Source organism: Astyanax mexicanus, chromosome 19, assembly GCF_023375975.1.
Source record: "Astyanax mexicanus isolate ESR-SI-001 chromosome 19, AstMex3_surface, whole genome shotgun sequence".
Classification (NCBI taxonomy): Eukaryota; Metazoa; Chordata; class Actinopteri; order Characiformes; family Acestrorhamphidae; genus Astyanax; species Astyanax mexicanus.
In genome coordinates this window covers 37088194-37108646 of record NC_064426.1, presented here as the reverse complement: position 1 = coordinate 37108646, position 20453 = coordinate 37088194, and the positions used below count along the sequence as shown (strand labels likewise).

Here is a 20453-nt window from a genome sequence, read left to right as displayed (position 1 = left end):
TTTACAGTGAAGAGCCAGGCAATGCAGAAACATTTCATAACATTCCAGTCGCAGAAGCTTAACTGTATATAACCTCAAAAAGCAAGAAGAGGTGGCCGAGTGGTTAAGGCGATGGACTGCTAATCTATTGTGCTCTGCACGCGTGGGTTCGAGTCCCACCTTTGTCGAATGCTTTGTGTAAAACTCAGTCAGAAACGCCTTTACAACAAATTAATTTTCTTAACAGTGAAGAACAAGGGAATGCGGAAGCATTTCAGAACATTCCAGACCCAGAAATGTAGCTGTATATTACCTCAAAAAGCAAGACGAGGTGGCCGAGTGGTTAAGGCGATGGACTGCTAATCCATTGTGCTCTGCACGCGTGGGTTCGAATCCCACCTTCGTCGAATGCTTTGTTTAAAACTCAGTCGGAAACGCCTTTACAACAACTTAATTTTCTTTACAGTGAAGAGACAGGCAATGCAGAAACATTTCATAACATTCCAGTCGCAGAAGCTTAACTGTATATAACCTCAAAAAGCAAGACGAGGTGGCCGAGTGGTTAAGGCGATGGACTGCTAATCCATTGTTCTCTGCACGCGTGGGTTCGAATCCCACCTTCGTCGTATATTTTGTGTAAAACTCAGTCGGAAACGCCTTTACAACAAATTAATTTTCTTAACAGTGAAGAACAAGGGAATGCAGTAGCATTTCAGAACATTCCAGACCCAGAAATGTAGCTGTATATTCCCTAAAAAAGCAAGACGAGGTGGCCGAGTGGTTAAGGTGATGGACTGCTAATCCACTGTGCTCTGCACGCGTGGGTTCGAATCCCACCTTTGTCGAATGCTTTGTTGAAAACTCAGTCGGAAACGCCTTTACAACAAATTAATTTTCTTTACAGTGCAGAACAAGGGAATGCTGAAGCATTTCAGAACATTGCAGACACAGAAATGTAGCTGTATATTCACTCAAAAAGCAAGACGAGGTGGCCGAGTGGTTAAGGCGATGGGCTGCTAATCCATTGTGCTCTGCACACGTGGGTTCGAATCCCACCTTTGTCGAATGCTTTGTTTAAAACTCAGTCGGAAACGCCTTTACAACAACTTAATTTTCTTTACAGTGAAGAGCCAGGCAATGCAGAAACATTTCATAACATTCCAGTCGCAGAAGCTTAACTGTATATAACCTCAAAAAGCAAGACGAGGTGGCCGAGTGGTTAAGGTGATGGACTGCTAATCCATTGTGCTCTGCACGCGTGGGTTCGAATCCCTCCTTCGTCTAATGCTTTGTTTAAAACTCAGTCGGAAACGCCTTTACAACAAATTAATTTTCTTAACAGTGAAGAACAAGGGAATGCGGAAGCATTTAAGAACATTCCAGAACCAGAAATGTAGCTGTATATTACCTCAAAAAGCAAGACGAGGTGGCCGAGTGGTTAAGGCGATGGACTGCTAATCCATTGTGCTCTGCACGCGTGGGTTCGAATCCCACCTTCGTCGAATGTTTTGTGTAAAACTCAGTCGGAAACGCCTTCACAACAAATTCATTTTCTTAACAGTGAAGAACAAGGGAATGCGGAAGCATTTAAGAACATTCCAGAACCAGAAATGTAGCTGTATATTACCTCAAAAAGCAAGATGAGGTGGCCGAGTGGTTAAGGCGATGGACTGCTAATCCATTGTGCTCTGCACGCGTGGGTTCGAATCCCACCTTCGTCGAATGTTTTGTGTAAAACTCAGTCGGAAACGCCTTTGCAACAAATTAACTTTCTTTACAGTGCAGAACAGGGAATGCTGAAGCATTTCAGAACATTGCAGACACAGAAATGTAGCTGTATATTCACTCAAAAAACAAGACGAGGTGGCCGAGTGGTTAAGGCGATGGACTGCTAATCCATTGTGCTCTGCACGCGTGGGTTCGAATCCCACCTTCGTCGATTGCTTTGTTTAAAACTCAGTCGGAAACGCCTTTACAACAAAGTAATTTTCTTAACAGTGAAGAACAAGGGAATGCGGAAGCATTTCCGAACATTCCAGACCCAGAAATGTAGCTGTATATTGCCTAAAAAAGCGAGATCAGGTGGCCGAGTGGTTAAGGTGATGGACTGCTAATTCACTGTGCTCTGCACGCGTGGGTTCGAATCCCACCTTTGTCGAATGCTTTGTTTAAAACTCAGTCGGAAACGCCTTTACAACAAATTAATTTTCTTTACAGTGAAGAGCCAGGCAATGCAGAAACATTTCATAACATTCCAGTCGCAGAAGCTTAACTGTATATAACCTCAAAAAGCAAGACGAGGTGGCCGAGTGGTTAAGGCGATGGACTGCTAATCCATTGTGCTCTGCACGCGTGGGTTCGAATCCCACCTTCGTCGAATGCTTTGTTTAAAACTCAGTCGGAAACGCCTTTACAACAAATTAATTTTCTTAACAGTGAAGAACAAGGGAATGCGGAAGCATTTAAGAACATTCCAGAACCGGAAATGTAGCTGTATATTACCTCAAAAAGCAAGACGAGGTGGCCGAGTGGTTAAGGCGATGGACTGCTAATCCATTGTGCTCTGCACGCGTGGGTTCGAATCCCACCTTCGTCGAATGTTTTGTGTAAAACTCAGTCGGAAACGCCTTCACAACAAATTAATTTTCTTAACAGTGAAGAACAAGGGAATGCGGAAGCATTTAAGAACATTCCAGAACCAGAAATGTAGCTGTATATTACCTCAAAAAGCAAGACGAGGTGGCCGAGTGGTTAAGGCGATGGACTGCTAATCCATTGTGCTCTGCACGCGTGGGTTCGAATCCCACCTTCGTCGAATGTTTTGTGTAAAACTCAGTCGGAAACGCCTTCACAACAAATTAATTTTCTTAACAGTGAAGAACAAGGGAATGCGGAAGCATTTAAGAACATTCCAGACCCAGAAATGTAGCTGTATATTACCTCAAAAAGCAAGACGAGGTGGCCGAGTGGTTAAGGCGATGGACTGCTAATCCATTGTGCTCTGCACGCGTGGGTTTGAATCCCACCTTCGTCGAATGCTTTGTTTAAAACTCAGTCGGAAACGCCTTTACAACAACTTAATTTTCTTTACAGTGAAGAGACAGGCAATGCAGAAACATTTTAAAACATTCCAGCCGCAGAAGCCTAACTGTATATTCACTCAAAAAGCAAGACGAGGTGGCCGAGTGGTTAAGGAGATGGACTGCTAATCCATTGTGCTCTGCACGCGTGGGTTCGAATCCCACCTTTGTCGAATGCTTTGTTTAAAACTCAGTCGGAAACGCCTTTACAACAAATTAATTTTCTTAACAGTGAAGAACAAGGGAATGCGGAAGCATTTCAGAACATTCTAGACCTCAAAAAGCAAGACGAGGTGGCCGAGTGGTTAAGGCGATGGACTGCTAATCCATTGTGCTCTGCACGCGTGGGTTCGAATCCCACCTTCGTCGAATGTTTTGTGTAAAACTCAGTCGGAAACGCCTTCACAACAAATTAATTTTCTTTACAGTGCAGAACAAGGGAATGCTGAAGCATTTCAGAACATTGCAGACACAGAAATGTAGCTGTATATTCACTCAAAAAGCAAGACGAGGTGGCCGAGTGGTTAAGGCGATGGGCTGCTAATCCATTGTGCTCTGCATGCTTTCTTTACAGTGAAGAGCCAGGCAATCCAGAAACATTTCATAACATTCCAGTCGCAGAAGCCTAACTGTATATAACCTCAAAAAGCAAGACGAGGTGGCCGAGTGGTTAAGGCGATGGACTGCTAATCCATTGTGCTCTGCACGCGTGGGTTCAAATCCCACCTTCGTCGAATGCTTTGTTTAAAACTCAGTCGGAAACGCCTTTACAACAAAGTAATTTTCTTAACAGTGAAGAACAAGGGAATGCGCAAGCATTTCCGAACATTCCAGACCCAGAAATGTAGCTGTATATTGCCTAAAAAAGCAAGACCAGGTGGCCGAGTGGTTAAGGTGATGGACTGCTAATTCACTGTGCTCTGCACGCGTGGGTTCGAATCCCACCTTTGTCGAATGCTTTGTTTAAAACTCAGTCGGAAACGCCTTTACAACAAATTAATTTTCTTTACAGTGAAGAGCCAGGCAATGCAGAAACATTTCATAACATTCCAGTCGCAGAAGCTTAACTGTATATAACCTCAAAAAGCAAGACGAGGTGGCCGAGTGGTTAAGGCGATGGACTGCTAATCTATTGTGCTCTGCACGCGTGGGTTCGAATCCCACCTTTGTCGAATGGTTTGTGTAAAACTCAGTCGGAAACGCCTTTACAACAAATTAATTTTCTTAACAGTGAAGAACATGGGAATGCGGAAGCATTTCAGAACATTCCAGACCCAGAAATGTAGCTGTATATTACCTCAAAAAGCAAGACGAGGTGGCCGAGTGGTTAAGGCGATGGACTGCTAATCCACTGTGCTCTGCACGCGTGGGTTCGAATCCCACCTGTGTCGAATGCTTTGTTTAAAACTCAGTCGGAAACGCCTTTACAACAACTTAATTTTCTTTACAGTGAAGAGCCAGGCAATCCAGAAACATTTCATAACATTCCAGTCGCAGAAGCCTAACTGTATATAACCTCAAAAAGCAAGACGAGGTGGCCGAGTGGTTAAGGCGATGGACTGCTAATCCATTGTGCTCTGCACGCGTGGGTTCGAATCCCACCTTCGTCGAATGCTTTGTTTAAAACTCAGTCGGAAACGCCTTTGCAACAAAGTAATTTTCTTAACAGTGAAGAACAAGGGAATGCGGAAGCATTTCCGAACATTCCAGACCCAGAAATGTAGCTGTATATTGCCTAAAAAAGCAAGACCAGGTGGCCGAGTGGTTAAGGTGATGGACTGCTAATTCACTGTGCTCTGCACGCGTGGGTTCGAATCCCACCTTTGTCGAATGCTTTGTTTAAAACTCAGTCGGAAACGCCTTTACAACAAATTAATTTTCTTTACAGTGAAGAGCCAGGCAATGCAGAAACATTTCATAACATTCCAGTCGCAGAAGCTTAACTGTATATAACCTCAAAAAGCAAGACGAGGTGGCCGAGTGGTTAAGGCGATGGACTGCTAATCTATTGTGCTCTGCACGCGTGGTTTCGAATCCCACCTTTGTCGAATGGTTTGTGTAAAACTCAGTCGGAAACGCCTTTACAACAAATTAATTTTCTTAACAGTGAAGAACAAGGGAATGCGGAAGCATTTCAGAACATTCCAGACCCAGAAATGTAGCTGTATATTACCTCAAAAAGCAAGACGAGGTGGCCGAGTGGTTAAGGCGATGGACTGCTAATCCATTGTGCTCTGCACGCGTGGGTTCGAATCCCACCTTCGTCGAATGCTTTGTTTAAAACTCAGTCGGAAACGCCTTTACAACAACTTAATTTTCTTTACAGTGAAGAGACAGGCATTGCAGAAACATTTCATAACATTCCAGTCACAGAAGCTTAACTGTATATAACCTCAAAAAGCAAGACGAGGTGGCCGAGTGGTTAAGGCGATGGACTGCTAATTCACTGTGCTCTGCACGCGTGGGTTCGAATCCCACCTTTGTCGAATGCTTTGTTTAAAACTCAGTCAGAAACGCCTCTACAACAGCTTAATTTTCTTTACAGTGAAGAGCCAGGCAATGCAGAAACATTTCATAACATTCCAGTCGCAGAAGCTTAACTGTATATAACCTCAAAAAGCAAGACGAGGTGGCCGAGTGGTTAAAGCGATGGACTGCTAATCCATTGTGCTCTGCACGCGTGGGTTCGAATCCCACCTTCGTCGAATGCTTTGTTTAAAACTCAGTCGGAAACGCCTTTACAACAAATTAATTTTCTTAACAGTGAAGAACAAGGGAATGCGGAAGCATTTCAGAACATTCTAGACCCAGAAATGTAGCTGTATATTACCTCAAAAAGCAAGACGAGGTGGCCGAGTGGTTAAGGCGATGGACTGCTAATCCACTGTGCTCTGCACGCGTGGGTTGGAATCCCACCTTCGTCAAATGCTTTGTTTAAAACTCAGTCGGAAACGCCTTTACAACAAATTAATTTCCTTTACAGTGAAGAGCCAGGCAATGCAGAAACATTTCAGAACATTCCAGTCGCAGACGCCTAACTGTATATTACCTCAAAAAGCAAGACGAGGTGGCCGAGTGGTTAAGGTGATGGACTGCTAATCCATTGTGCTCTGCACGCGTGGGTTCGAATCCCACCTTCGTCGAATGCTTTGTTTAAAACTCAGTCGGAAACGCCTTTACAACAAATTAATTTTCTTAACAGTGAAGAACATGGGAATGCAGAAACATTTCATAACATTCCAGTCGCAGAATCTTAACTGTATATAACCTTAAAAAGCAAGACGAGGTGGCCGAGTGGTTAAGGCGATGGACTGCTAATCCATTGTGCTCTGCACGCGTGGGTTCGAATCCCACCTTCGTCGAATGCCTTGTTTAAAACTCAGTCGGAAACGCCTTTACAACAAAGTAATTTTCTTAACAGTGAAGAACAAGGGAATGCGGAAGCATTTCCGAACATTCCAGACCCAGAAATGTAGCTGTATATTGCCTAAAAAAGCAAGACCAGGTGGCCGAGTGGTTAAGGTGATGGACTGCTAATTCACTGTGCTCTGCACGCGTGGGTTCGAATCCCACCTTTGTCGAATGCTTTGTTTAAAACTCAGTCGGAAACGCCTTTACAACAAATTAATTTCCTTTACAGTGAAGAGCCAGGCAATGCAGAAACATTTCATAACATTCCAGTCGCAGAAGCTTAACTGTATATAACCTCAAAAAGCAAGACGAGGTGGCCGAGTGGTTAAGGTGATGGACTGCTAATCCATTGTGCTCTGCACGCGTGGGTTCGAATCCCACCTTCGTCGAATGCTTTGTTTAAAACTCAGTCGGAAACGCCTTTACAACAAATTAATTTTCTTAACAGTGAAGAACATGGGAATGCAGAAACATTTCATAACATTCCAGTCGCAGAATCTTAACTGTATATAACCTTAAAAAGCAAGACGAGGTGGCCGAGTGGTTAAGGCGATGGACTGCTAATCCATTGTGCTCTGCACGCGTGGGTTCGAATCCCACCTTCGTCGAGGATTTTGTGTAAAACTCAGTCGGAAATGCCTTTACAATAAATTAATTTTCTTAACAGTGAAGAACAACGGAACGTGGAAGCATTTCAGAACATTCCAGACCCAGAAATGTAGCTGTATTTTCCCTCAAAAAGCAAGACGAGGTGGCCGAGTGGTTAAGGCGATGGACTGCTAATCCATTGTGCTCTGCACGCGTGGGTTCGAATCCCACCTTCGTCGAATGCTTTGTTTAAAACTCAGTCGGAAACGCCTTCACAACAAATTAATTTTCTTAACAGTGAAGAACAAGAGAATGCAGAAGCATTTCAGAACATTCCAGACCCAGAAATGTAGCTGTATATTCCCTAAAAAAGCAAGACGAGGAGGCCGGGTGGTTAAGGTGATGGACTGCTAATCCACTGTGCTCTGCACGCGTGGGTTCGAATCCCACTTTTGTCGAATGCTTTGTTTAAAAATCAGTCGGAAACGCCTTTACAACAACTTAATTTTCTTTACAGTGAAGAGCCAGGCAATGCAGAAAAATTTCATAACATTCCAGTCGCAGAAGCTTAACTGTATATAACCTCAAAAAGCAAGATGAGGTGGCAGAGTGGTTAAGGCGATGGACTGCTAATCCATTGTGCTCTGCACGCGTGGGTTCGAATCCCACCTTCGTCGAATGTTTTGTGTAAAACTCAGTCGGAAACGCCTTCACAACAAATTAATTTTCTTAACAGTGAAGAGCCAGGCAATGCAGAAACATTTCAGAACATTCCAGTCGCAGACGCCTAACTGTATATTACCTCAAAAAGCAAGACGAGGTGGCCGAGTGGTTAAGGTGATGGACTGCTAATCCATTGTGCTCTGCACGCGTGGGTTCGAATCCCACCTTCGTCGAATGCTTTGTTTAAAACTCAGTCGGAAACGCCTTCACAACAAATTAATTTTCTTAACAGTGAAGAACAAGAGAATGCAGAAGCATTTCAGAACATTCCAGACCCAGAAATGTAGCTGTATATTCCCTAAAAAAGCAAGACGAGGAGGCCGGGTGGTTAAGGTGATGGACTGCTAATCCACTGTGCTCTGCACGCGTGGGTTCGAATCCCACTTTTGTCGAATGCTTTGTTTAAAAATCAGTCGGAAACGCCTTTACAACAACTTAATTTTCTTTACAGTGAAGAGCCAGGCAATGCAGAAAAATTTCATAACATTCCAGTCGCAGAAGCTTAACTGTATATAACCTCAAAAAGCAAGATGAGGTGGCAGAGTGGTTAAGGCGATGGACTGCTAATCCATTGTGCTCTGCACGCGTGGGTTCGAATCCCACCTTCGTCGAATGCTTTGTTTAAAACTCAGTCGGAAACGCCTTTACAACAAAGTAATTTTCTTAACAGTGAAGAACAAGGGAATGGGGAAGCATTTCCGAACATTCCAGACCCAGAAATGTAGCTGTATATTGCCTAAAAAAGCAAGACCAGGTGGCCGAGTGGTTAAGGTGATGGACTGCTAATTCACTGTGCTCTGCACGCGTGGGTTCGAATCCCACCTTTGTCGAATGCTTTGTTTAAAACTCAGTCGGAAACGCCTTTACAACAAATTAATTTTCTTTACAGTGAAGAGCCAGGCAATGCAGAAACATTTTAAAACATTCCAGTCGCAGAAGCCTAACTGTATATTCACTCAAAAAGTAAGACGAGGTGGCCGAGTGGTTAAGGCGATGGACTGCTAATCCATTGTGCTCTGCATGCGTGGGTTCGAATCCCACCTTTGTCGAATGCTTTGTTTAAAACTCAGTCGGAAACGCCTTTACAACAAATTAATTTTCTTAACAGTGAAGAACAAGGGAATGCGGAAGCATTTCAGAACATTCTAGACCCAGAAATGTAGCTGTATATTACCTCAAAAAGCAAGACGAGGTGGCCGAGTGGTTAAGGCGATGGACTGCTAATCCATTGTGCTCTGCACGCGTGGGTTCGAATCCCACCTTCGTCGAATGTTTTGTGTAAAACTCAGTCTGAAACGCCTTCACAACAAATTAATTTTCTTTACAGTGCAGAACAAGGGAATGCTGAAGCATTTCAGAACATTGCAGACACAGAAATGTAGCTGCATATTCACTCAAAAAGCAAGACGAGGTGGCCGAGTGGTTAAGGCGATGGGCTGCTAATCCATTGTGCTCTGCAAACGTGGGTTTGAATCCCACCTTTGTCGAATGCTTTGTTTAAAACTCAGTCGGAAACGCCTTTACAACAACTTAATTTTCTTTACAGTGAAGAGCCAGGCAATGCAGAAACATTTCATAACATTCCAGTCGCAGAAGCTTAACTGTATATAACCTCAAAAAGCAAGACGAGGTGGCCGAGTGGTTAAGGCGATGGACTGCTAATCCATTGTGCTCTGCACGCGTGGGTTCGAATCCCACCTTCGTCGAATGCTTTGTTTAAAACTCAGTCGGAAACGCCTTTACAACAAATTAATTTTCTTAACAGTGAAGAACAAGGGAATGCGGAAGCATTTAAGAACATTCCAGAACCAGAAATGTAGCTGTATATTACCTCAAAAAGCAAGACGAGGTGGCCGAGTGGTTAAGGCGATGGACTGCTAATCCATTGTGCTCTGCACGCGTGGGTTCGAATCCCACCTTCGTCGAATGTTTTGTGTAAAACTCAGTCGGAAACGCCTTCACAACAAATTAATTTTCTTAACAGTGAAGAACAAGGGAATGCGGAAGCATTTCCGAACATTCCAGACCCAGAAATGTAGCTGTATATTGCCTAAAAAAGCAAGACCAGGTGGCCGAGTGGTTAAGGTGATGGACTGCTAATTCACTGTGCTCTGCACGCGTGGGTTCGAATCCCACCTTTGTCGAATGCTTTGTTTAAAACTCAGTCGGAAACGCCTTTACAACAAATTAATTTTCTTTACAGTGAAGAGCCAGGCAATGCAGAAACATTTCATAACATTCCAGTCGCAGAAGCTTAACTGTATATAACCTCAAAAAGCAAGACGAGGTGGCCGAGTGGTTAAGGCGATGGACTGCTAATCTATTGTGCTCTGCACGCGTGGTTTCGAATCCCACCTTTGTCGAATGGTTTGTGTAAAACTCAGTCGGAAACGCCTTTACAACAAATTAATTTTCTTAACAGTGAAGAACAAGGGAATGCGGAAGCATTTCAGAACATTCCAGACCCAGAAATGTAGCTGTATATTACCTCAAAAAGCAAGACGAGGTGGCCGAGTGGTTAAGGCGATGGACTGCTAATCCATTGTGCTCTGCACGCGTGGGTTCGAATCCCACCTTCGTCGAATGCTTTGTTTAAAACTCAGTCGGAAACGCCTTTACAACAACTTAATTTTCTTTACAGTGAAGAGACAGGCATTGCAGAAACATTTCATAACATTCCAGTCACAGAAGCTTAACTGTATATAACCTCAAAAAGCAAGACGAGGTGGCCGAGTGGTTAAGGCGATGGACTGCTAATTCACTGTGCTCTGCACGCGTGGGTTCGAATCCCACCTTTGTCGAATGCTTTGTTTAAAACTCAGTCAGAAACGCCTCTACAACAGCTTAATTTTCTTTACAGTGAAGAGCCAGGCAATGCAGAAACATTTCATAACATTCCAGTCGCAGAAGCTTAACTGTATATAACCTCAAAAAGCAAGACGAGGTGGCCGAGTGGTTAAAGCGATGGACTGCTAATCCATTGTGCTCTGCACGCGTGGGTTCGAATCCCACCTTCGTCGAATGCTTTGTTTAAAACTCAGTCGGAAACGCCTTTACAACAAATTAATTTTCTTAACAGTGAAGAACAAGGGAATGCGGAAGCATTTCAGAACATTCTAGACCCAGAAATGTAGCTGTATATTACCTCAAAAAGCAAGACGAGGTGGCCGAGTGGTTAAGGCGATGGACTGCTAATCCACTGTGCTCTGCACGCGTGGGTTGGAATCCCACCTTCGTCAAATGCTTTGTTTAAAACTCAGTCGGAAACGCCTTTACAACAAATTAATTTCCTTTACAGTGAAGAGCCAGGCAATGCAGAAACATTTCAGAACATTCCAGTCGCAGACGCCTAACTGTATATTACCTCAAAAAGCAAGACGAGGTGGCCGAGTGGTTAAGGTGATGGACTGCTAATCCATTGTGCTCTGCACGCGTGGGTTCGAATCCCACCTTCGTCGAATGCTTTGTTTAAAACTCAGTCGGAAACGCCTTTACAACAAATTAATTTTCTTAACAGTGAAGAACATGGGAATGCAGAAACATTTCATAACATTCCAGTCGCAGAATCTTAACTGTATATAACCTTAAAAAGCAAGACGAGGTGGCCGAGTGGTTAAGGCGATGGACTGCTAATCCATTGTGCTCTGCACGCGTGGGTTCGAATCCCACCTTCGTCGAATGCCTTGTTTAAAACTCAGTCGGAAACGCCTTTACAACAAAGTAATTTTCTTAACAGTGAAGAACAAGGGAATGCGGAAGCATTTCCGAACATTCCAGACCCAGAAATGTAGCTGTATATTGCCTAAAAAAGCAAGACCAGGTGGCCGAGTGGTTAAGGTGATGGACTGCTAATTCACTGTGCTCTGCACGCGTGGGTTCGAATCCCACCTTTGTCGAATGCTTTGTTTAAAACTCAGTCGGAAACGCCTTTACAACAAATTAATTTCCTTTACAGTGAAGAGCCAGGCAATGCAGAAACATTTCATAACATTCCAGTCGCAGAAGCTTAACTGTATATAACCTCAAAAAGCAAGACGAGGTGGCCGAGTGGTTAAGGTGATGGACTGCTAATCCATTGTGCTCTGCACGCGTGGGTTCGAATCCCACCTTCGTCGAATGCTTTGTTTAAAACTCAGTCGGAAACGCCTTTACAACAAATTAATTTTCTTAACAGTGAAGAACATGGGAATGCAGAAACATTTCATAACATTCCAGTCGCAGAATCTTAACTGTATATAACCTTAAAAAGCAAGACGAGGTGGCCGAGTGGTTAAGGCGATGGACTGCTAATCCATTGTGCTCTGCACGCGTGGGTTCGAATCCCACCTTCGTCGAGGATTTTGTGTAAAACTCAGTCGGAAATGCCTTTACAATAAATTAATTTTCTTAACAGTGAAGAACAACGGAACGTGGAAGCATTTCAGAACATTCCAGACCCAGAAATGTAGCTGTATTTTCCCTCAAAAAGCAAGACGAGGTGGCCGAGTGGTTAAGGCGATGGACTGCTAATCCATTGTGCTCTGCACGCGTGGGTTCGAATCCCACCTTCGTCGAATGCTTTGTTTAAAACTCAGTCGGAAACGCCTTCACAACAAATTAATTTTCTTAACAGTGAAGAACAAGAGAATGCAGAAGCATTTCAGAACATTCCAGACCCAGAAATGTAGCTGTATATTCCCTAAAAAAGCAAGACGAGGAGGCCGGGTGGTTAAGGTGATGGACTGCTAATCCACTGTGCTCTGCACGCGTGGGTTCGAATCCCACTTTTGTCGAATGCTTTGTTTAAAAATCAGTCGGAAACGCCTTTACAACAACTTAATTTTCTTTACAGTGAAGAGCCAGGCAATGCAGAAAAATTTCATAACATTCCAGTCGCAGAAGCTTAACTGTATATAACCTAAAAAAGCAAGATGAGGTGGCAGAGTGGTTAAGGCGATGGACTGCTAATCCATTGTGCTCTGCACGCGTGGGTTCGAATCCCACCTTCGTCGAATGTTTTGTGTAAAACTCAGTCGGAAACGCCTTCACAACAAATTAATTTTCTTAACAGTGAAGAGCCAGGCAATGCAGAAACATTTCAGAACATTCCAGTCGCAGACGCCTAACTGTATATTACCTCAAAAAGCAAGACGAGGTGGCCGAGTGGTTAAGGTGATGGACTGCTAATCCATTGTGCTCTGCACGCGTGGGTTCGAATCCCACCTTCGTCGAATGCTTTGTTTAAAACTCAGTCGGAAACGCCTTCACAACAAATTAATTTTCTTAACAGTGAAGAACAAGAGAATGCAGAAGCATTTCAGAACATTCCAGACCCAGAAATGTAGCTGTATATTCCCTAAAAAAGCAAGACGAGGAGGCCGGGTGGTTAAGGTGATGGACTGCTAATCCACTGTGCTCTGCACGCGTGGGTTCGAATCCCACTTTTGTCGAATGCTTTGTTTAAAAATCAGTCGGAAACGCCTTTACAACAACTTAATTTTCTTTACAGTGAAGAGCCAGGCAATGCAGAAAAATTTCATAACATTCCAGTCGCAGAAGCTTAACTGTATATAACCTCAAAAAGCAAGATGAGGTGGCAGAGTGGTTAAGGCGATGGACTGCTAATCCATTGTGCTCTGCACGCGTGGGTTCGAATCCCACCTTCGTCGAATGCTTTGTTTAAAACTCAGTCGGAAACGCCTTTACAACAAAGTAATTTTCTTAACAGTGAAGAACAAGGGAATGGGGAAGCATTTCCGAACATTCCAGACCCAGAAATGTAGCTGTATATTGCCTAAAAAAGCAAGACCAGGTGGCCGAGTGGTTAAGGTGATGGACTGCTAATTCACTGTGCTCTGCACGCGTGGGTTCGAATCCCACCTTTGTCGAATGCTTTGTTTAAAACTCAGTCGGAAACGCCTTTACAACAAATTAATTTTCTTTACAGTGAAGAGCCAGGCAATGCAGAAACATTTTAAAACATTCCAGTCGCAGAAGCCTAACTGTATATTCACTCAAAAAGTAAGACGAGGTGGCCGAGTGGTTAAGGCGATGGACTGCTAATCCATTGTGCTCTGCATGCGTGGGTTCGAATCCCACCTTTGTCGAATGCTTTGTTTAAAACTCAGTCGGAAACGCCTTTACAACAAATTAATTTTCTTAACAGTGAAGAACAAGGGAATGCGGAAGCATTTCAGAACATTCTAGACCCAGAAATGTAGCTGTATATTACCTCAAAAACCAAGACGAGGTGGCCGAGTGGTTAAGGCGATGGACTGCTAATCCATTGTGCTCTGCACGCGTGGGTTCGAATCCCACCTTCGTCGAATGTTTTGTGTAAAACTCAGTCTGAAACGCCTTCACAACAAATTAATTTTCTTTACAGTGCAGAACAAGGGAATGCTGAAGCATTTCAGAACATTGCAGACACAGAAATGTAGCTGCATATTCACTCAAAAAGCAAGACGAGGTGGCCGAGTGGTTAAGGCGATGGGCTGCTAATCCATTGTGCTCTGCAAACGTGGGTTTGAATCCCACCTTTGTCGAATGCTTTGTTTAAAACTCAGTCGGAAACGCCTTTACAACAACTTAATTTTCTTTACAGTGAAGAGCCAGGCAATGCAGAAACATTTCATAACATTCCAGTCGCAGAAGCTTAACTGTATATAACCTCAAAAAGCAAGACGAGGTGGCCGAGTGGTTAAGGCGATGGACTGCTAATCCATTGTGCTCTGCACGCGTGGGTTCGAATCCCACCTTCGTCGAATGCTTTGTTTAAAACTCAGTCGGAAACGCCTTTACAACAAATTAATTTTCTTAACAGTGAAGAACAAGGGAATGCGGAAGCATTTAAGAACATTCCAGAACCAGAAATGTAGCTGTATATTACCTCAAAAAGCAAGACGAGGTGGCCGAGTGGTTAAGGCGATGGACTGCTAATCCATTGTGCTCTGCACGCGTGGGTTCGAATCCCACCTTCGTCGAATGTTTTGTGTAAAACTCAGTCGGAAACGCCTTCACAACAAATTAATTTTCTTAACAGTGAAGAACAAGGGAATGCGGAAGCATTTAAGAACATTCCAGAACCAGAAATGTAGCTGTATATTACCTCAAAAAGCAAGACGAGGTGGCCGAGTGGTTAAGGCGATGGACTGCTAATCCATTGTGCTCTGCACGCGTGGGTTCGAATCCCAACTTCGTCGAATGCTTTGTTTAAAACTCAGTCGGAAACGCCTTTACAACAAATTAATTTTCTTTACAGTGAAGAGCCAGGCAATGCAGAAACATTTCATAACATTCCAGTCGCAGAAGCTTAACTGTATATAACCTCAAAAAGCAAGACGAGGTGGCCGAGTGGTTAAGGCGATGGACTGCTAATCTATTGTGCTCTGCACGCGTGGGTTCGAATCCCACCTTTGTCGAATGGTTTGTGTAAAACTCAGTCAGAAACGCCTTTACAACAAATTAATTTTCTTAACAGTGAAGAACAAGGGAATGCGGAAGCATTTCAGAACATTCCAGACCCAGAAATGTAGCTGTATATGACCTCAAAAAGCAAGACGAGGTGGCCGAGTGGTTAAGGCGATGGACTGCTAATCCATTGTGCTCTGCACGCGTGGGTTCGAATCCCACCTTCGTCGAATGCTTTGTTTAAAACTCAGTCGGAAACGCCTTTACAACAACTTAATTTTCTTTACAGTGAAGAGACAGGCAATGCAGAAACATTTTAAAACATTCCAGCCGCAGAAGCCTAACTGTATATTCACTCAAAAAGCAAGACGAGGTGGCCGAGTGGTTAAGGCGATGGACTGCTAATCCATTGTGCTCTGCACGCGTGGGTTCGAATCCCACCTTTGTCGAATGCTTTGTTTAAAACTCAGTCGGAAACGCCTTCACAACAAATTAATTTTCTTTACAGTGCAGAACAAGGGAATGCTGAAGCATTTCAGAACATTCCAGAACCAGAAATGTAGCTGTATATTACCTCAAAAAGCAAGACGAGGTGGCCGAGTGGTTAAGGCGATGGACTGCTAATCCATTGTGCTCTGCACGCGTGGGTTCGAATCCCACCTTCGTCGAATGCTTTGTTTAAAACTCAGTCGGAAACGCCTTTACAACAAAGTAATTTTCTTAACAGTGAAGAACAAGGGAATGCGGAAGCATTTCCGAACATTCCAGACCCAGAAATGTAGCTGTATATTGCCTAAAAAAGCAAGACCAGGTGGCCGAGTGGTTAAGGTGATGGACTGCTAATTCACTGTGCTCTGCACGCGTGGGTTCGAATCCCACCTTTGTCGAATGCTTTGTTTAAAACTCAGTCGGAAACGCCTTTTCAACAAATTAATTTTCTTTACAGTGAAGAACAAGGGAATGCGGAAGCATTTCAGAACATTCTAGACCTCAAAAAGCAAGACGAGGTGGCCGAGTGGTTAAGGCGATGGACTGCTAATCCATTGTGCTCTGCACGCGTGGGTTCGAATCCCACCTTCGTCGAATGTTTTGTGTAAAACTCAGTCGGAAACGCCTTCACAACAAATTAATTTTCTTTACAGTGCAGAACAAGGGAATGCTGAAGCATTTCAGAACATTGCAGTCACAGAAATGTAGCTGTATATTCACTCAAAAAGCAAGACGAGGTGGCCGAGTGGTTAAGGCGATGGGCTGCTAATCCATTGTGCTCTGCATGCTTTCTTTACAGTGAAGAGCCAGGCAATCCAGAAACATTTCATAACATTCCAGTCGCAGAAGCCTAACTGTATATAACCTCAAAAAGCAAGACGAGGTGGCCGAGTGGTTAAGGCGATGGACTGCTAATCCATTGTGCTCTGCACGCGTGGGTTCGAATCCCACCTTCGTCGAATGCTTTGTTTAAAACTCAGTCGGAAACGCCTTTACAACAAAGTAATTTTCTTAACAGTGAAGAACAAGGGAATGCGGAAGCATTTCCGAACATTCCAGACCCAGAAATGTAGCTGTATATTGCCTAAAAAAGCAAGACCAGGTGGCCGAGTGGTTAAGGTGATGGACTGCTAATTCACTGTGCTCTGCACGCGTGGGTTCGAATCCCACCTTTGTCGAATGCTTTGTTTAAAACTCAGTCGGAAACGCCTTTACAACAAATTAATTTTCTTTACAGTGAAGAGCCAGGCAATGCAGAAACATTTCATAACATTCCAGTCGCAGAAGCTTAACTGTATATAACCTCAAAAAGCAAGACGAGGTGGCCGAGTGGTTAAGGCGATGGACTGCTAATCTATTGTGCTCTGCACGCGTGGGTTCGAATCCCACCTTTGTCGAATGGTTTGTGTAAAACTCAGTCGGAAACGCCTTTACAACAAATTAATTTTCTTAACAGTGAAGAACAAGGGAATGCGGAAGCATTTCAGAACATTCCAGACCCAGAAATGTAGCTGTATATTACCTCAAAAATCAAGACGAGGTGGCCGAGTGGTTAAGGCGATGGACTGCTAATCCATTGTGCTCTGCACGCGTGGGTTCGAATCCCACCTTCGTCGAATGCTTTGTTTAAAACTCAGTCGGATACGCCTTTACAACAACTTAATTTTCTTTACAGTGAAGAGACAGGCATTGCAGAAACATTTCATAACATTCCAGTCACAGAAGCTTAACTGTATATAACCTCAAAAAGCAAGACGAGGTGGCCGAGTGGTTAAGGCGATGGACTGCTAATTCACTGTGCTCTGCACGCGTGGGTTCGAATCCCACCTTTGTCGAATGCTTTGTTTAAAACTCAGTCAGAAACGCCTCTACAACAACTTAATTTTCTTTACAGTGAAGAGCCAGGCAATGCGGAAACATTTCATAACATTCCAGTCGCAGAAGCTTAACTGTATATAACCTCAAAAAGCAAGACGAGGTGGCCGAGTGGTTAAAGCGATGGACTGCTAATCCATTGTGCTCTGCACGCGTGGGTTCGAATCCCACCTTCGTCGAATGCTTTGTTTAAAACTCAGTCGGAAACGCCTTTACAACAAATTAATTTTCTTAACAGTGAAGAACAAGGGAATGCGGAAGCATTTCAGAACATTCTAGACCCAGAAATGTAGCTGTATATTACCTCAAAAAGCAAGACGAGGTGGCCGAGTGGTTAAGGCGATGGACTGCTAATCCATTGTGCTTTGCACGCGTTGGTTCGAATCCCACCTTCGTCGAATGCTTTGTTTAAAACTCAGTCGGAAACGCCTTTACAACAAAGTAATTTTCTTAACAGTGAAGAACAAGGGAATGCGGAAGCATTTCCGAACATTCCAGACCCAGAAATGTAGCTGTATATTGCCTAAAAAAGCAAGACCAGGTGGCCGAGTGGTTAAGGTGATGGACTGCTAATTCACTGTGCTCTGCACGCGTGGGTTCGAATCCCACCTTTGTCGAATGCTTTGTTTAAAACTCAGTCGGAAACGCCTTTACAACAAATTAATTTTCTTTACAGTGAAGAGCCAGGCAATGCAGAAACATTTCATAACATTCCAGTCGCAGAAGCTTAACTGTATATAACCTCAAAAAGCAAGACGAGGTGGCCGAGTGGTTAAGGCGATGGACTGCTAATCTATTGTGCTCTGCACGCGTGGGTTCGAATCCCACCTTTGTCGAATGGTTTGTGTAAAACTCAGTCGGAAACGCCTTTACAACAAATTAATTTTCTTAACAGTGAAGAACAAGGGAATGCGGAAGCATTTCAGAACATTCCAGACCCAGAAATGTAGCTGTATATTACCTCAAAAAGCAAGACGAGGTGGCCGAGTGGTTAAGGCGATGGACTGCTAATCCATTGTGCTCTGCACGTGTGGGTTCGAATCCCACCTTCATCGAATGCTTTGTTTAAAACTCAGTCGGAAACGCCTTTACAACAACTTAATTTTCTTTACAGTGAAGAGACAGGCATTGCAGAAACATTTCATAACATTCCAGTCACAGAAGCTTAACTGTATATAACCTCAAAAAGCAAGACGAGGTGGCCGAGTGGTTAAGGCGATGGACTGCTAATTCACTGTGCTCTGCACGCGTGGGTTCGAATCCCAACTTTGTCGAATGCTTTGTTTAAAACTCAGTCGGAAACGCCTTTACAACAAATTAATTTTCTTAACAGTGAAGAACATGGGAATGCAGAAACATTTCATAACATTCCAGTCGCAGAATCTTAACTGTATATAACCTTAAAAAGCAAGACGAGGTGGCCGAGTGGTTAAGGCGATGGACTGCTAATCCATTGTGCTTTGCACGCGTGGGTTCGAATCCCACCTTCGTCGAATGCTTTGTTTAAAACTCAGTCGGAAACGCCTTTACAACAAAGTAATTTTCTTAACAGTGAAGAACAAGGGAATGCGGAAGCATTTCCGAACATTCCAGACCCAGAAATGTAGCTGTATATTGCCTAAAAAAGCAAGACCAGGTGGCCGAGTGGTTAAGGTGATGGACTGCTAATTCACTGTGCTCTGCACGCGTGGGTTCGAATCCCACCTTTGTCGAATGCTTTGTTTAAAACTCAGTCGGAAACGCCTTTACAACAAATTAATTTTCTTTACAGTGAAGAGCCAGGCAATGCAGAAACATTTCATAACATTCCAGTCGCAGAAGCTTAACTGTATATAACCTCAAAAAGCAAGACGAGGTGGCCGAGTGGTTAAGGCGATGGACTGCTAATCTATTGTGCTCTGCACGCGTGGGTTCGAATACCACCTTTGTCGAATGGTTTGTGTAAAACTCAGTCGGAAACGCCTTTACAACAAATTAATTTTCTTAACAGTGAAGAACAAGGGAATGCGGAAGCATTTCAGAACATTCCAGACCCAGAAATGTAGCTGTATATTACCTCAAAAAGCAAGACTAGGTGGCCGAGTGGTTAAGGCGATGGACTGCTAATCCATTGTGCTCTGCACGCGTGGGTTCGAATCCCACCTTCGTCGAATGCTTTGTTTAAAACTCAGTCGGAAACGCCTTTACAACAACTTAATTTTCTTTACAGTGAAGAGACAGGCATTGCAGAAACATTTCATAACATTCCAGTCACAGAAGCTTAACTGTATATAACCTCAAAAAGCAAGACGAGGTGGCCGAGTGGTTAAGGCGATGGACTGCTAATTCACTGTGCTCTGCACGCGTGGGTTCGAATCCCAACTTTGTCGAATGCTTTGTTTAAAACTCAGTCAGAAACGCCTCTACAACAACTTAATTTTCTTTACAGTGAAGAGCCAGGCAATGCAGAAACATTTCATAACATTCCAGTCACAGAAGCTTAACTGTATATAACCTCAAAAAGCAAGACGAGGTGGCCGAGTGGTTAAAGCGATGGACTGCTAATCCATTGTGCTCTGCACGCGTGGGTTCGAATCCCACCTTCGTCGAATGCTTTGTTTAAAACTCAGTCGGAAACGCCTTTACAACAAATTAATTTTCTTAACAGTGAAGAACAAGGGAATGCGGAAGCATTTCAGAACATTCTAGACCCAGAAATGTAGCTGTATATTACCTCAAAAAGCAAGACGAGGTGGCCGAGTGGTTAAGGCGATGGACTGCTAATCCACTGTGCTCTGCACGCGTGGGTTGGAATCCCACCTTCGTCAAATGCTTTGTTTAAAACTCAGTCGGAAACGCCTTTACAATAAATTAATTTTCTTAACCGTGAAGAACAACGGAACGTGGAAGCATTTCAGAACATTCCAGACCCAGAAATGT

The 20453-nt window shown here is 43.7% G+C and overlaps 1 long non-coding RNA gene and 55 other non-coding genes across 56 annotated transcripts in view; 55 read left to right on the top strand and 1 right to left on the bottom strand.

The window, feature by feature from the left end:
- The window catches only part of LOC125784476 (uncharacterized), a 109709-nt gene that overhangs the window by 60663 nt on the left and 28593 nt on the right, over positions 1-20453 (bottom strand). The window lies entirely within an intron of this gene.
- Positions 305-386, top strand: trnas-gcu (transfer RNA serine (anticodon GCU)). Its single transcript has one exon. It is a non-coding gene; the product is annotated as a tRNA-Ser (tRNA).
- Positions 524-605, top strand: trnas-gcu (transfer RNA serine (anticodon GCU)). The gene has a single exon. It is a non-coding gene; the product is annotated as a tRNA-Ser (tRNA).
- On the top strand, positions 1181-1262 carry trnas-gcu (transfer RNA serine (anticodon GCU)). The gene has a single exon. It is a non-coding gene; the product is annotated as a tRNA-Ser (tRNA).
- Positions 1400-1481, top strand: trnas-gcu (transfer RNA serine (anticodon GCU)). Its single transcript has one exon. It is a non-coding gene; the product is annotated as a tRNA-Ser (tRNA).
- Positions 1619-1700, top strand: trnas-gcu (transfer RNA serine (anticodon GCU)). Its single transcript has one exon. It is a non-coding gene; the product is annotated as a tRNA-Ser (tRNA).
- trnas-gcu (transfer RNA serine (anticodon GCU)) lies at positions 1837-1918 on the top strand. Its single transcript has one exon. It is a non-coding gene; the product is annotated as a tRNA-Ser (tRNA).
- Positions 2275-2356, top strand: trnas-gcu (transfer RNA serine (anticodon GCU)). The gene has a single exon. It is a non-coding gene; the product is annotated as a tRNA-Ser (tRNA).
- Positions 2494-2575, top strand: trnas-gcu (transfer RNA serine (anticodon GCU)). Its single transcript has one exon. It is a non-coding gene; the product is annotated as a tRNA-Ser (tRNA).
- On the top strand, positions 2713-2794 carry trnas-gcu (transfer RNA serine (anticodon GCU)). Its single transcript has one exon. It is a non-coding gene; the product is annotated as a tRNA-Ser (tRNA).
- trnas-gcu (transfer RNA serine (anticodon GCU)) lies at positions 2932-3013 on the top strand. Its single transcript has one exon. It is a non-coding gene; the product is annotated as a tRNA-Ser (tRNA).
- On the top strand, positions 3347-3428 carry trnas-gcu (transfer RNA serine (anticodon GCU)). The gene has a single exon. It is a non-coding gene; the product is annotated as a tRNA-Ser (tRNA).
- Positions 3712-3793, top strand: trnas-gcu (transfer RNA serine (anticodon GCU)). Its single transcript has one exon. It is a non-coding gene; the product is annotated as a tRNA-Ser (tRNA).
- On the top strand, positions 4150-4231 carry trnas-gcu (transfer RNA serine (anticodon GCU)). Its single transcript has one exon. It is a non-coding gene; the product is annotated as a tRNA-Ser (tRNA).
- On the top strand, positions 4588-4669 carry trnas-gcu (transfer RNA serine (anticodon GCU)). Its single transcript has one exon. It is a non-coding gene; the product is annotated as a tRNA-Ser (tRNA).
- trnas-gcu (transfer RNA serine (anticodon GCU)) lies at positions 5245-5326 on the top strand. The gene has a single exon. It is a non-coding gene; the product is annotated as a tRNA-Ser (tRNA).
- trnas-gcu (transfer RNA serine (anticodon GCU)) lies at positions 5683-5764 on the top strand. The gene has a single exon. It is a non-coding gene; the product is annotated as a tRNA-Ser (tRNA).
- trnas-gcu (transfer RNA serine (anticodon GCU)) lies at positions 6121-6202 on the top strand. The gene has a single exon. It is a non-coding gene; the product is annotated as a tRNA-Ser (tRNA).
- trnas-gcu (transfer RNA serine (anticodon GCU)) lies at positions 6340-6421 on the top strand. The gene has a single exon. It is a non-coding gene; the product is annotated as a tRNA-Ser (tRNA).
- trnas-gcu (transfer RNA serine (anticodon GCU)) lies at positions 6778-6859 on the top strand. Its single transcript has one exon. It is a non-coding gene; the product is annotated as a tRNA-Ser (tRNA).
- Positions 6997-7078, top strand: trnas-gcu (transfer RNA serine (anticodon GCU)). Its single transcript has one exon. It is a non-coding gene; the product is annotated as a tRNA-Ser (tRNA).
- trnas-gcu (transfer RNA serine (anticodon GCU)) lies at positions 7216-7297 on the top strand. The gene has a single exon. It is a non-coding gene; the product is annotated as a tRNA-Ser (tRNA).
- On the top strand, positions 7873-7954 carry trnas-gcu (transfer RNA serine (anticodon GCU)). Its single transcript has one exon. It is a non-coding gene; the product is annotated as a tRNA-Ser (tRNA).
- trnas-gcu (transfer RNA serine (anticodon GCU)) lies at positions 8749-8830 on the top strand. Its single transcript has one exon. It is a non-coding gene; the product is annotated as a tRNA-Ser (tRNA).
- Positions 8968-9049, top strand: trnas-gcu (transfer RNA serine (anticodon GCU)). Its single transcript has one exon. It is a non-coding gene; the product is annotated as a tRNA-Ser (tRNA).
- On the top strand, positions 9406-9487 carry trnas-gcu (transfer RNA serine (anticodon GCU)). The gene has a single exon. It is a non-coding gene; the product is annotated as a tRNA-Ser (tRNA).
- Positions 9625-9706, top strand: trnas-gcu (transfer RNA serine (anticodon GCU)). Its single transcript has one exon. It is a non-coding gene; the product is annotated as a tRNA-Ser (tRNA).
- trnas-gcu (transfer RNA serine (anticodon GCU)) lies at positions 10282-10363 on the top strand. The gene has a single exon. It is a non-coding gene; the product is annotated as a tRNA-Ser (tRNA).
- Positions 10720-10801, top strand: trnas-gcu (transfer RNA serine (anticodon GCU)). The gene has a single exon. It is a non-coding gene; the product is annotated as a tRNA-Ser (tRNA).
- trnas-gcu (transfer RNA serine (anticodon GCU)) lies at positions 11158-11239 on the top strand. Its single transcript has one exon. It is a non-coding gene; the product is annotated as a tRNA-Ser (tRNA).
- trnas-gcu (transfer RNA serine (anticodon GCU)) lies at positions 11377-11458 on the top strand. The gene has a single exon. It is a non-coding gene; the product is annotated as a tRNA-Ser (tRNA).
- trnas-gcu (transfer RNA serine (anticodon GCU)) lies at positions 11815-11896 on the top strand. Its single transcript has one exon. It is a non-coding gene; the product is annotated as a tRNA-Ser (tRNA).
- Positions 12034-12115, top strand: trnas-gcu (transfer RNA serine (anticodon GCU)). Its single transcript has one exon. It is a non-coding gene; the product is annotated as a tRNA-Ser (tRNA).
- On the top strand, positions 12253-12334 carry trnas-gcu (transfer RNA serine (anticodon GCU)). The gene has a single exon. It is a non-coding gene; the product is annotated as a tRNA-Ser (tRNA).
- trnas-gcu (transfer RNA serine (anticodon GCU)) lies at positions 12910-12991 on the top strand. The gene has a single exon. It is a non-coding gene; the product is annotated as a tRNA-Ser (tRNA).
- trnas-gcu (transfer RNA serine (anticodon GCU)) lies at positions 13348-13429 on the top strand. The gene has a single exon. It is a non-coding gene; the product is annotated as a tRNA-Ser (tRNA).
- Positions 13786-13867, top strand: trnas-gcu (transfer RNA serine (anticodon GCU)). Its single transcript has one exon. It is a non-coding gene; the product is annotated as a tRNA-Ser (tRNA).
- On the top strand, positions 14005-14086 carry trnas-gcu (transfer RNA serine (anticodon GCU)). Its single transcript has one exon. It is a non-coding gene; the product is annotated as a tRNA-Ser (tRNA).
- trnas-gcu (transfer RNA serine (anticodon GCU)) lies at positions 14443-14524 on the top strand. The gene has a single exon. It is a non-coding gene; the product is annotated as a tRNA-Ser (tRNA).
- trnas-gcu (transfer RNA serine (anticodon GCU)) lies at positions 14662-14743 on the top strand. The gene has a single exon. It is a non-coding gene; the product is annotated as a tRNA-Ser (tRNA).
- trnas-gcu (transfer RNA serine (anticodon GCU)) lies at positions 14881-14962 on the top strand. The gene has a single exon. It is a non-coding gene; the product is annotated as a tRNA-Ser (tRNA).
- On the top strand, positions 15100-15181 carry trnas-gcu (transfer RNA serine (anticodon GCU)). The gene has a single exon. It is a non-coding gene; the product is annotated as a tRNA-Ser (tRNA).
- On the top strand, positions 15319-15400 carry trnas-gcu (transfer RNA serine (anticodon GCU)). The gene has a single exon. It is a non-coding gene; the product is annotated as a tRNA-Ser (tRNA).
- trnas-gcu (transfer RNA serine (anticodon GCU)) lies at positions 15538-15619 on the top strand. Its single transcript has one exon. It is a non-coding gene; the product is annotated as a tRNA-Ser (tRNA).
- Positions 15757-15838, top strand: trnas-gcu (transfer RNA serine (anticodon GCU)). The gene has a single exon. It is a non-coding gene; the product is annotated as a tRNA-Ser (tRNA).
- Positions 16172-16253, top strand: trnas-gcu (transfer RNA serine (anticodon GCU)). The gene has a single exon. It is a non-coding gene; the product is annotated as a tRNA-Ser (tRNA).
- Positions 16537-16618, top strand: trnas-gcu (transfer RNA serine (anticodon GCU)). The gene has a single exon. It is a non-coding gene; the product is annotated as a tRNA-Ser (tRNA).
- trnas-gcu (transfer RNA serine (anticodon GCU)) lies at positions 16975-17056 on the top strand. The gene has a single exon. It is a non-coding gene; the product is annotated as a tRNA-Ser (tRNA).
- Positions 17194-17275, top strand: trnas-gcu (transfer RNA serine (anticodon GCU)). The gene has a single exon. It is a non-coding gene; the product is annotated as a tRNA-Ser (tRNA).
- trnas-gcu (transfer RNA serine (anticodon GCU)) lies at positions 17632-17713 on the top strand. Its single transcript has one exon. It is a non-coding gene; the product is annotated as a tRNA-Ser (tRNA).
- Positions 17851-17932, top strand: trnas-gcu (transfer RNA serine (anticodon GCU)). The gene has a single exon. It is a non-coding gene; the product is annotated as a tRNA-Ser (tRNA).
- On the top strand, positions 18289-18370 carry trnas-gcu (transfer RNA serine (anticodon GCU)). Its single transcript has one exon. It is a non-coding gene; the product is annotated as a tRNA-Ser (tRNA).
- On the top strand, positions 18508-18589 carry trnas-gcu (transfer RNA serine (anticodon GCU)). The gene has a single exon. It is a non-coding gene; the product is annotated as a tRNA-Ser (tRNA).
- On the top strand, positions 18946-19027 carry trnas-gcu (transfer RNA serine (anticodon GCU)). The gene has a single exon. It is a non-coding gene; the product is annotated as a tRNA-Ser (tRNA).
- On the top strand, positions 19603-19684 carry trnas-gcu (transfer RNA serine (anticodon GCU)). The gene has a single exon. It is a non-coding gene; the product is annotated as a tRNA-Ser (tRNA).
- trnas-gcu (transfer RNA serine (anticodon GCU)) lies at positions 20041-20122 on the top strand. Its single transcript has one exon. It is a non-coding gene; the product is annotated as a tRNA-Ser (tRNA).